Below are 10,825 nucleotides of genomic sequence, written 5' to 3' on the forward strand. Positions count from 1 at the left end.
AAGAAATATTAACCATTCCCAAATCCCAGTGAGTGAATTTGAAGAGTCACTCATTTCCCATTCATTAAATCTTTCATTTCTATGGTTTAGAAGACTTCCTTTGTCAGCACTTCAGAGAGAGATCAATGGTGTCCAACTTTATTTGGTATTAACACTTCCACAGAGAAATTCATCTCTGGTGTAACCGACCTGGGTTACTGTTGGAGATAGGCTGGTCTGGGAAGTAAAGAAGTTTTCTGGGTCAAAAGACCTTGAAGTGTCTTTTATGAGCACTGTCTCACAGCTTCTCATTTTGGTAGTGCTTGCTAAGTTTTTATAAGTAAGTTTTAGATTGCTGGGGTACTGACTTAGATTTGTGATCTCAAGAGTGGATATATTCTCCACTGGTGAAGATTGCAGCCCCTCTATACCTCATGCAGGGCAATTCTTGTTCATATCTTTTGTAAATTCTCCATAAAGAAGCCACCTAATGTTATAGAGACTTCTCCCTGGTAATTTTTTTATATTCACGAGGCACCAGGTCTATTCTCAAAATGTCTCATCACTCTTACTATAAAACTAATCTTCCTATTTTTCTGATTATATGTGTCCTGGGTAATGCATTTTAAACCACTTATTCTATCAGAAAATCCCTGGTCCTGTTGCAGCCCTTGCCTTCACCTTCCCAGGACCTCTCTGTGGATTCTTGGCTACCTGCACTTTTTATTTTTCTGAGATCATAATGCCCTATAGCTCTCAACATAGCTGCTGCCACTACCACCACCACCACCACCATAACCCCACTGAGTGCTCTGATGGATATAACTTCAGCTGAACCTTGCCTCCAAAAGCCAAGGCATGCTCTGTAGCAAGCTGAACACATTGAGTAGATGAATGCCCCAAGAATGACTGAAGACGCATATGTGCTTAGTTATGGTATTTGTATAATTGTTGCCATTTATGGGTTTTTTCCCTGCCAGGTTGTGTGTCGTGTGGATTAATGGATTTATATTTGCATTTGTTGGAAACTTTCTATTTTTTTCAAGAAATGTCCATTCTGTTCAAATCCCTGGAACGAAGAGGAAATTTTTGTAATTAAAAAAAAAAAAGATGGATGATTCAAATATAGGTTTTTATAGTAGCCAGAAATTTGGTCAGTTGAAAGTGCTTTGATTCTTTTCTCTTTCAACTGTGACACAGTAACCAGAGAGACAACCCATACTTGAGACTGTGTGAAGGAAATTATTAGTGGGAGGGGGGAGACTGATCTCAAGGATGGAATGGAAACTTACCCCCTGGACTGCCTCCCTGGGCAGCCCAGGCAAACTAGAAAGGCCAAAGTTGGCTCTTGAGGCATGATGTCTGAGAGTCACTGGGCAGAGAAAAAGTTTGATAAACTGAGGCAAAAGCAGAATTTTTGGGTGTGAGGAATTCCGTGTTGAGGTCTTCTCTAACTAATCTCTCTTTCATATTCCTTCTCTTCTCCTATCAACAAAATAATAATAAAATTATTAAATTTATGGCCAGTCTCATAATTTTCCTCCTCACAAGACCCAACAGGGAGACTGCTAATTACTGAAAGCAGAGGAGGGAGTAGGACCTACCTGGCACAGGCTCCTGTCTGAAGATAAAAAGCCTCTTTAGTTGGAATAAAGGGAAAAAAAAGAAAAGCAAGAGCAGCTCCAAACCTTCCAACCTCCACATTATCTCATAACAATAATCCCCACTTACATAGTCTCTCTTCAGGTCCTTATGACCTGAACTATTGAATTAGCTTTCTAATGGGTCTTACTTTTAAGTCATAGCATCTCCAAGTCATCCATCATACAATAGCCAAAGTGACCTTTCTTTAAGTATGTTTATGACCTTATAATGAATGTCCTTACTCAGTTAACTCCAGGGTATCCTTACTTCCCTCGTAGATCAAATATAAGCTCCTCTGTTTGGCATTAAAAATCTTTCCCAGCCTGGACCCACTCTACCTTTCCAGTCTTATTGCACTATCAGTCTCCTCCAGACACATTAGAGATTGGTCCAACTGCCTTGTTTATTGCTCCTCCTCATTCCTCCTGCCTGGGATTTGCTCCCTCTTTCTCTTGGTTTCTTAGAATCCTACTTTCTTAAAAGGCTCAGCTAAAACACCAACTCCTACCTAAATCCTTCCTTGATCTTTCCACCAACTCCTCTTTAGCTACTAGAGCCTTCTCCCCAAATTTGCACAGTTATTCGCATATTATTTCCCTCATAAGGAGAGTGCAAACTCCTCAGGGGCAGAGACTGTTTCAATTTTCTTCCAATGCCACCATCAACTGGCACAGGGCACAGTAAGCTTTTAATATATGCTTGTTGATTGACTGTTTGAATGTTGCTTTCCAAGGCCATGCTCACCCTGGAACCTTTCCACATGGCTACAGATTTTCAAGTCTCTCTCCTTTCCAGATCTCCCATCATTGCTCCCATCCACATCTGTTACTCATGAAAGCAAACCCTACAGTCTATTTGAGTTTGATGGAGAGGAAAGGCACACCTATTGCTAAGAGTTTATGGGGACCATCAAGAAGTCAGAGAGACCTGGGGCAGGTTGGTGGCTCAGTGGATAGAGTCAGTCTAGGTGTACAGAGGAACTGGGTTCAAATCTAACTATATCTTAGACCCTGGACAAGTCATTTAACCTCAACTGCCTAACCCCTTAAAGGCCCTTGGAATCAATATTTAGTATCAATTCTAAGACAGAAGGTAAGGGTTAAGAAAGAAAAAAATAAAGAAGAGGTCGGGGATCTGAGACTACTTTTGTATGAGGCCCCTTCCAGGAAATACAAGCTTAGTACAAGGATATGTGTGAAGTCTCCCCAGACAAAAATGGACAGCAGGTCAAATTTTCAGGTACCCCTAGGTGCCAGGGAGATAAAGCAGCTATTTCAGGAGAGAGGAGAAGCCCTAGGCATCTGCAGCACGCACTTTGTTCTCTGCACACAGCCCCTCAGGTGTAGCAAGCAGCCCATAGATTTGCTCTCAGTACCTTCTGATGCAGGTCGTTACCTAGATTCACAAGACAAACAATAGCATGCCAAAACCCCAGGAGATAGCACAACCCTGGGGCTGTGTGCAAGAGGCTGGCCCCAGGGCAGGGGAGAAGGAGGAGGAGAAGAGGCAGCACTTTTGCACTCGGTGCAAAAGTTCCTTCTGCAATAAATGGGAGGACACCTTTCTTTCCCTCCACATCGGAATCCAACCTTCCAGCCCATCCTTTTCCTCTGAGACTTGAGCACCTGCATCTACCGGCCAGCCATGGACCCCAATTGTGACTGTGGGAATGGTAAGAGGCTCCTGGGTTCTGCAGACCCCTATGGGGCAGTGATCCCTTGCAGAGGCTTAACAGTCAGGCTCCAGAGAGAGGATAGTTTGGAGAAGGACTCTTCCCTAGACTTCAGCATCCTTTCTAGAAACGTGATCCCTAAGGAGTAGATCAGAGTGGTCAGAGACCCAGATGGGGTCGATTTGAGGTGGAGGAGGGCTCCCAAAAATAGAGGACGATCCTGTTTAGTTCCTCTGACCTTGGGGGGTGGAATTGGCTTTTCTGGGGATCTGAGAAAGATAACACTCTTGCAGCCTTTGTTAAGGCAAGTGAGGAAGAGCTCAGAGTTAGCACCTCTTCTCTTGCTGACTAGGGAGCAGATTAGGGGAATGGAGATCTAGAAGGAAATGAGAGTCTCAGACCCTTGTCGTCTGCTCTCAAGCCTATCATCTCAAGTTCTGGGGTGCTACCATGCTCTTCAATGTTTTTCTCCCCCTAGGTGCCTCTTGTACCTGTGCAGGCTCCTGCAAATGTGCATCCTGTCACTGTACTTCCTGCAAGAAAAGTAAGTTCCAGGATAGTGTGTCTGGGAATGGGTGAGTGTGTTGGGGGGAATGCTTCTCTGGCTTCGACAAAACAGCCCCTGAACTTTCAGAGAATACTGAATAGGCCTGGGGATCAGTAGGGGAGCTAGAGCTTTGGGGACTCATTTCTTAGTAGTGCAAAATCCCCTAAATCTCCCCTAAGAGGCAAAACAGCATCTTTTCCCTGATTTTGAGGCACATGCCCATCAGGTTCTCAGCCCAGGACTCATCATCTCCTGTTTTCCTTTCTCAGGCTGCTGCTCCTGTTGCCCAGTGGGATGTGCCAAGTGTGCCCAGGGCTGTGTCTGCAAAGCCCCCCAGACTGAGAGTTGTAGCTGCTGTCAGTGATGGACCTGCCCCCCTGTACTTGTAAATAGAGGAATTTGTTCAGATGTGGCTTTTTATACACTGTAGATGTACTTTCTGCTTTGTTTCCATGAAATTTGTGAATGAAAATAAAACCATTATGTACCCTTTTATCTGTGAACCTTTTGTGTATTTGTGAAACCAGGGATGGTAAATCTCAAACTAGTAGGTGGAGTAGCTTAGAAGCCTTATTAAGGGGTAGAGAATTCTGGGCAAGACTGCTGAACTTTGACCTACCAGTTGTTTAAACTGAAAGAAACCGTATAGGCCACTTAAATTAACACTGCCATTTTACAGAGACAAGCGCTGAGGTCCAAAGCAGAGAAAGGTAGCAAAAAGACCACATAATCAGTCAATGTCAGAGCTTGGTCTATAATCCCCAGGCTAAGGCTCCCTTTACTATAACACACCGAATACCTGTTGTTTTGATAATTGGATTAATTGCATCATAACAAGACAATAAGAGAGTAGAGATTGGAATCTTTGTTTTCCAACTCTTGATTCCTAGTCTTTTTTTCTTAAACTGTAATTCTTTGGCTAACACTGTAAAGATAATTCATCTGACTCTTTACAGACACATCCTTAGGTTCCCATATGCATCAAGAGTTTAGGAAACAGAAATGATAAATGAAATAAAAGCTCCTATATCAAAAACAACAAACCTCTTCCAGAAGTGCTTTTTGCTACTGGGAAAAGGTTGGGATAGCTTTAGCAGGTTCACTTAGCACAGAAGGTACAACTTCCCTGTGACTCAATTTCCTTATTTTAAAAATAGGGATCCCTCTTTTGCCTACCTTACAGAATTCTTGTGAAGCATCAAAGAAGAACATGAATGTTGGATTACTTTGGAAAGTTAATGGAGCAATGAGTATATGAGAAAAGAATTGTTAGGATTATTACTGTTATGATAAGACATGACTCTGCTTTGTTCTTAGTATTGAAGGGACTAGAAAGAGAGCCTGTGAAGGGAATGACAATCTGTTTCTCTGTGGGCTCACTCAGTATCCCAGGGGTTCTGAGTGTTGGGCTGGCTGGGGTGGCCTTCCCTTTCTCTCTTCCCTCTCTTCCCTCTCTTCCCTTTCCTCCCCCTCCATCCACATCAGCCCCATTTCTCTGGTGTCCTTATCTGACTTCCTTTCCTTTCCACTCCACTGAAATCCCTGTACTATTTATTAACCAGATAGCTTTTCATATTCATTCTGTGCGCTTCCCCTAGAAATTATTCTGTATATATGATATTTTGTTTTTACTTATGTGTCTATGTTGCTCTCCTTGAATAAGTTTCTTGAGGGTATAATTGCTTTGTATAGCCTGGCACTTCTCATAGTACCTGGTACTTTTTAAAAAACCATTACCTTCCACCTTAGAATCAATCCTGTGTATTGGTTTCAAGGCAGAAGAGTGGTAAGGGCTAGGCAATGAGGTAGGGTGGGGTGGGGGTAGAAAGGCAGGGAAAGAGGGTAGTTGTTAAATGCCTTGCCCAGATTCACACAGCTAGGAAGTATCTGAGACTGGATTTGAACCCAAGACCTTCACATTATAGGCCTGGCTCTCAATCCATAGAGCCACCTACGTGCCCCCTCCCCCCCCATAGTAGGAACTTAATAAATGTTACTTGGATTACATTGAATTGGGTCAAAGGTAGCGTTACCCAAGCAATGGCACATTTTGGTTATTTAAATATTCTGGTTAATAGTTACCACATATATTAGAAACACATTAGGGTTTGCACAGCATCAGAATATAATAAATTAATTTAAGAATGAAAAATTGACTGACCCCACCTGGCTCTGGGGTCACAGGAGGCACCTCAGGTTTGGCAGGGTCCCAAGTTCCTCTTTCTAAAAATCACTTGTCATTGAACTGGCAGCTATGTTTACATCATACACTGACCTTAGGGCTCCAGATTCCCCGTTGTGGGAAAATATGAGTTCCATGGCAAGTTGTTGGAAAGAGGGAGTAACAGAAGAGAGGCTATCACCTAATCTTTTTTAGTATTTTCCACTGCAAAAGATGAAATACACTCCATGGTCACAATTAACTGTTGGAGAGCACAAATTATTCTTCCCTTAGCCACTACTCCAAGCTACCTTGGTCTTTAATTCTTCCCATCCTTATTTAAGCAGCTCACGTTCTAAATTTGACCTTCCAAGAATGTGTTTCTCACTTTCCTGATAGCATGTCCATGACCCCCTTTTTGAATATTGTCTGATCCGATCCCAGATTTGTACCATGCAAACTAGAGATTATAGGGCCAAAGGGAGAAAAAAAAATAGAGACAAAGAGAGGGAGAGATACAGAAAGAGACAGAAAAGGCTGTAAGAGAGACAGCCTGAGAAAGACAGAGAGATAGGGAGAGACAGAAAAATCAAGAAACAGAGAACAGAAGACAGAGAAAAGATAAGAGAAGACAGGCGGATAAGAAAGCAGTAAAAGAGAGACTCAGAGAGTGATACAGAGACATGGAGAAAAATAGATCTCTAGATCACTGGATCTATAGGGCTGAAATTTTCCTTTCACCCTAAAGTGAAATTTAGATATCCATCTTACATACTGTCTTTGATTCCCATCCTCTGCCCCAAATTTTCTTTGACTAGGGAGTGAAGAATTTTCTTCTGTCTGCCTTTGAGAGAAACGCCAGTGGTCTCCCTATTTGTTTGACTTTAATCTCTCAATGGGACTGCTAGGTGGCACAGTGGAGAGAGAGTACGAATCCTGGAATCAGGAAGACTCATTTTTGTGAGGTCAAAACTAAGTCTCAGATACTTAACCAGCTATGGGATTCTGGGCAAGTCACTTGATCCCGTTTGCCTCGGTCGCCTCATCTGTAAGATGAACTGGAGAAGAAAATGGTAAACTACTCCAGTATCTTTGCCAACAAAACCCCAAAGGAGGTCCGGAAGAGCCAGACGCAACTGAAAAGCTGAATAATGACAAAATTTCTGCAAGAGAAGTCCATCTCTCCAGTTTCCCTTTAGCTGGGAGCATTGCTAGAGGCGATCCTGCAAAAAGATAAGCCTTTTGTGTGTGGGTGGACCAGGGCTACTAGAATCCTCTGAACTGGTTGAAAGCTTCCGAAGGGTTCACTGTGAGAGCTGTGTTACGTTCTGTACTCAATTCAATTAAGCATTTATTGCTCTCCTGTTGGCACTGTGCTTAGTTAGCTGGGGGATTGGACTGATTTAGAGGTGAAGTCTTGAGGCTCTGCCGCGTGAGCTCTCTTCTCTGCACACAGCCCTTCCCGTGTGCACTCACTCCCCTTTGTTTAGAGATATGCGCTCTGCACGCGGGAAGGATCCTGTACAGGCACAGAGTCCACACTGAGGGCCGTAGCCCATCTCTGCGGCTAGGGAAGTCCGTGTGCAGAAAGCTAGCCTAGAGAGGAGGAGAATGGAAATGAATTAGGACCTTTGTACTTGTTTAACTGCCCCTCCTGCCAGGCTTGGGAGGATATGCTGTTTTCTTCGGCATCACCGTAACCAGGACTTCTTTCACTTAATCCTTTTTTGGAGCAACAAATCGGTCTAGAGGTCTTTATGGAAATTTGCTCCTCGGGCTGCTGAGAGACACAGGGTGTCACCAAGGTGGAGAGTTAGGGCGAGGGGTCGGTCTAACCTTTCACATCCCAGTGATTCCAAACTTCCAGCTATCATTATTCAAACCTTGTTTGAATTTCCTCAACACTCTCCTCTATATCCTGGTCCTTTTTCCCGTGTGCTCTTGAGTATCTATTCCATAGGTGACAAACTTGCTTTCATAGTAAATCTTTTCCTTTCCCGTTCCCTCTATCTTCTGACTTCCTGATAAATTAGCTTCCTCCTGATGACACAGCCTCCCGAGTCCCTTTTCAGCACTCAGAGCACTTTCCCTCATTCTCCTAACTCACTGGTTCTAGTAGGGGAATTGGAATGCTTTCTTGCTCCCCATTGTCACTTCCAAGCTCTCCTCTACCTCCCTTCATCATTCCGTAAATTCTCCTCCTTTGAGGTTCATTCAGTCCAGATCAACCACCCAGTCAAGACTCTGGCAGCTCTTGTTTACAGACATCCAATTCTTTCCTCAGTGAATTCTGTGCCTGGTTCACAATCTTTCCTACTGAGCTTTGACCTTACACTAGGAGGTTTCAACACAAACTCATCAGCTGTAGAAAGAATTCCTTGCTGGAAGAATTAAGGTGGAGATGAACAAGAACAAGGGACCTCTTTCCCCAGTATTCAAAGGATTAGGACAATAGGTCTTAGAAGCTGGGGTCCAGTGGAAACTCTTGGAAGATTTTAGAGAGGCTGTGAACTTTAACAGGAAAAAATTACATCTTTACTTTCACTAATTTCTAACTGAAATGTATTATTTCCTTCAATTAATTAAGAATATGATTCTGAGAAGTGTCCATAGCTTTTACCAGACTGACCGTAAGGGGTCCATGACACACAAAAAGGTCAAAAACCTCTGGCTTAAGGTAATGATCTACTTAAGGGAAAGAAGATATTTCTTGGATTACTTCAGTTAATAAAAGCTAGAGTGGTATTAAGCAGGTATTGAGGAGAATTCTTGGAGGGGATGGCCAATGAGGGATTGAATGGTTTCAGGAAAATGATGCTCTAAGAGTATGTCTATTAGTTAAGTGACTATTATTCTGTAGAGTAAGACAACTGGCTCTGAACCTTCACATGGCTTGACTTTGAAATATTCCTTATGAAAGATTCCTATATATTACAAATTCAAAATGATTTGTGTTGACATGTAAGACCCAATGGAATTGTGCTTTGGTTATGGGAGCAGGGTGGAGGGAGGGGAGGGAAAGAACATGAATCTTGTAATCATGGAAAAATATTCTAAATTAATTAATTAAATAAGATTTTCCAAATTAAAAAAGTTATTTGTGTTGAGCACTATTCAAGGGTGGAGGAACTTGGTCAACAATGCTTGTATTAAAATAATGATAAATTAATAAAAATTATTTCTGACAGGCCTGTGCTTATAACAGAATAGTATTTTATTTTTTCAATGTCATCATCATCAATATATCCTCTGCTGCTTTTTTCTTTAGAATTGTCAGTCAACAGTTGATGCTGTGTGGACCAGGGGTCATGAACAATGGACCCCTCCACTTAAATGAATACATAATGGAGTCAGAAGCAGAAGTATAAGATAGCAGTTTATTGTTTCTAGAAAGGGACATTTCCCAGTTTTGGATTCTTAAGGAATGCCAAAATATTAAGTCCAAAGTTCTAATTTAAAGGGTCTGCCAATCATAGAGATTCCCCCCCCCCCCATTCCCACCCTTTCCTACCCCTACCTCCTTCTTTCACCTGTCCTTTGTTCTGGTCAGCCATCATTATCTTTGATGGCTTTAAAAGATAATCCAGTTACTGGCTTGAGGACTCAGGAGATAAAACTGTTTTAAAAGAGTTTTGTCTTTAGAGAAGGGGGATGTTCTAAAAGGAAGGGAAAATACTAACTTCTATCTAGGTTCTTGAAAATATTGGGGTGAAACACTTCTTATGAGAAAGATACAGATTATATCCCACTCAGTGTTCAACAACACACATTTATTAAGCTTTATTATGTGCCAGGTACCGTGCTAGTATGAAGGATCTCAGTTATAACAAATCATGAAGATATTAAAGATGTATTCAAAAACTAACTCTAATAAGCAAAATGTTCATGGACCAGACTTATGGATATATTTCTGATGCTTTACATGATTGATTTCTGAATCCTTAAAGTGGATTGGGTTTAAATTTTGTTGAATTTAAAAATTAAGCCTCTATTATTATCTGCAGTCTGAAAGCTAGCAGACAGCTTGTAAAGGTCCTTTGAAATGTCAAAGACTTATACTTAATATCTGAAAAAGTGGTCAAGCTCTGAATAGGTCTGGACCAGGGTTCTGGGAAGAGAGAAGTTTTTTCACTAGGCAGGATAGAGTTGCAAAATGCTCTTCCTGAACACTTGGCTTTACAATTGGTCTGCTACCCTTTCCTTTATCTTTGTAATTGGACACTAATATGATATTAATACTTTTACTATTTCCCTTATTTGATTGACATCCCGAAAACCCCCAATGGAAAAAACAGTACAGTGAGGTCATACTCTCTCTCAACGATCTGACCTGCTGACACCACCATGAAGATATCTCTGTGTCCCTGTTTGTTTAACCCAAGTCTCTCCTCCTCTAGTCTTTAAATCCCTCACTCTTGTTTAACAGTCTTTAGCCTCCCTCCACAGGTGATTAAAACCCACATGAGAACTTTTTGTAGAGGCTGGAACTCTACATAACACAAAGAAAAATACAAGAAACATATAATGCTTTACAAACCAAAGTTAGGTTAGCTAATACCAATAAGCCAAACTGAATCAGAAATAGGTTTTATCATACTCAAAGGGTGGCATTCTCCACCAGCAGTTGATGGGGTGTCCATTATACACAACTCAGCAAGCAATAGTTATTCATTATATGAAACAAAGAAAAAGAAAGATAACTATTCATAAAATGTGTGTGGCTATAAAAAAATAGCAAACGATAAAGTAAAATGTATACTCTGGACAAGTCTCAACTCCAGTTGTCTAACCTTTGTCAGTCTTCTGTCCTAGAATTGATATA

General features: G+C 41.7%; 1 long non-coding RNA gene across 1 annotated transcript; it reads left to right on the plus strand.

The window, feature by feature from the left end:
• Positions 1 to 3,121: 3,121 nt before the first annotated feature.
• On the plus strand, positions 3,122 to 4,337 carry LOC103103562 (uncharacterized). The gene is made up of 3 exons (XR_458297.3): positions 3,122 to 3,295; positions 3,774 to 3,839; positions 4,112 to 4,337. It is a non-coding gene; the product is annotated as an uncharacterized LOC103103562 (long non-coding RNA).
• The last annotated feature ends 6,488 nt before the right edge of the window (positions 4,338 to 10,825 follow it).

Source organism: Monodelphis domestica, chromosome 1 (assembly GCF_027887165.1).
Source record: "Monodelphis domestica isolate mMonDom1 chromosome 1, mMonDom1.pri, whole genome shotgun sequence".
NCBI classification, from domain to species: Eukaryota; Metazoa; Chordata; class Mammalia; order Didelphimorphia; family Didelphidae; genus Monodelphis; species Monodelphis domestica.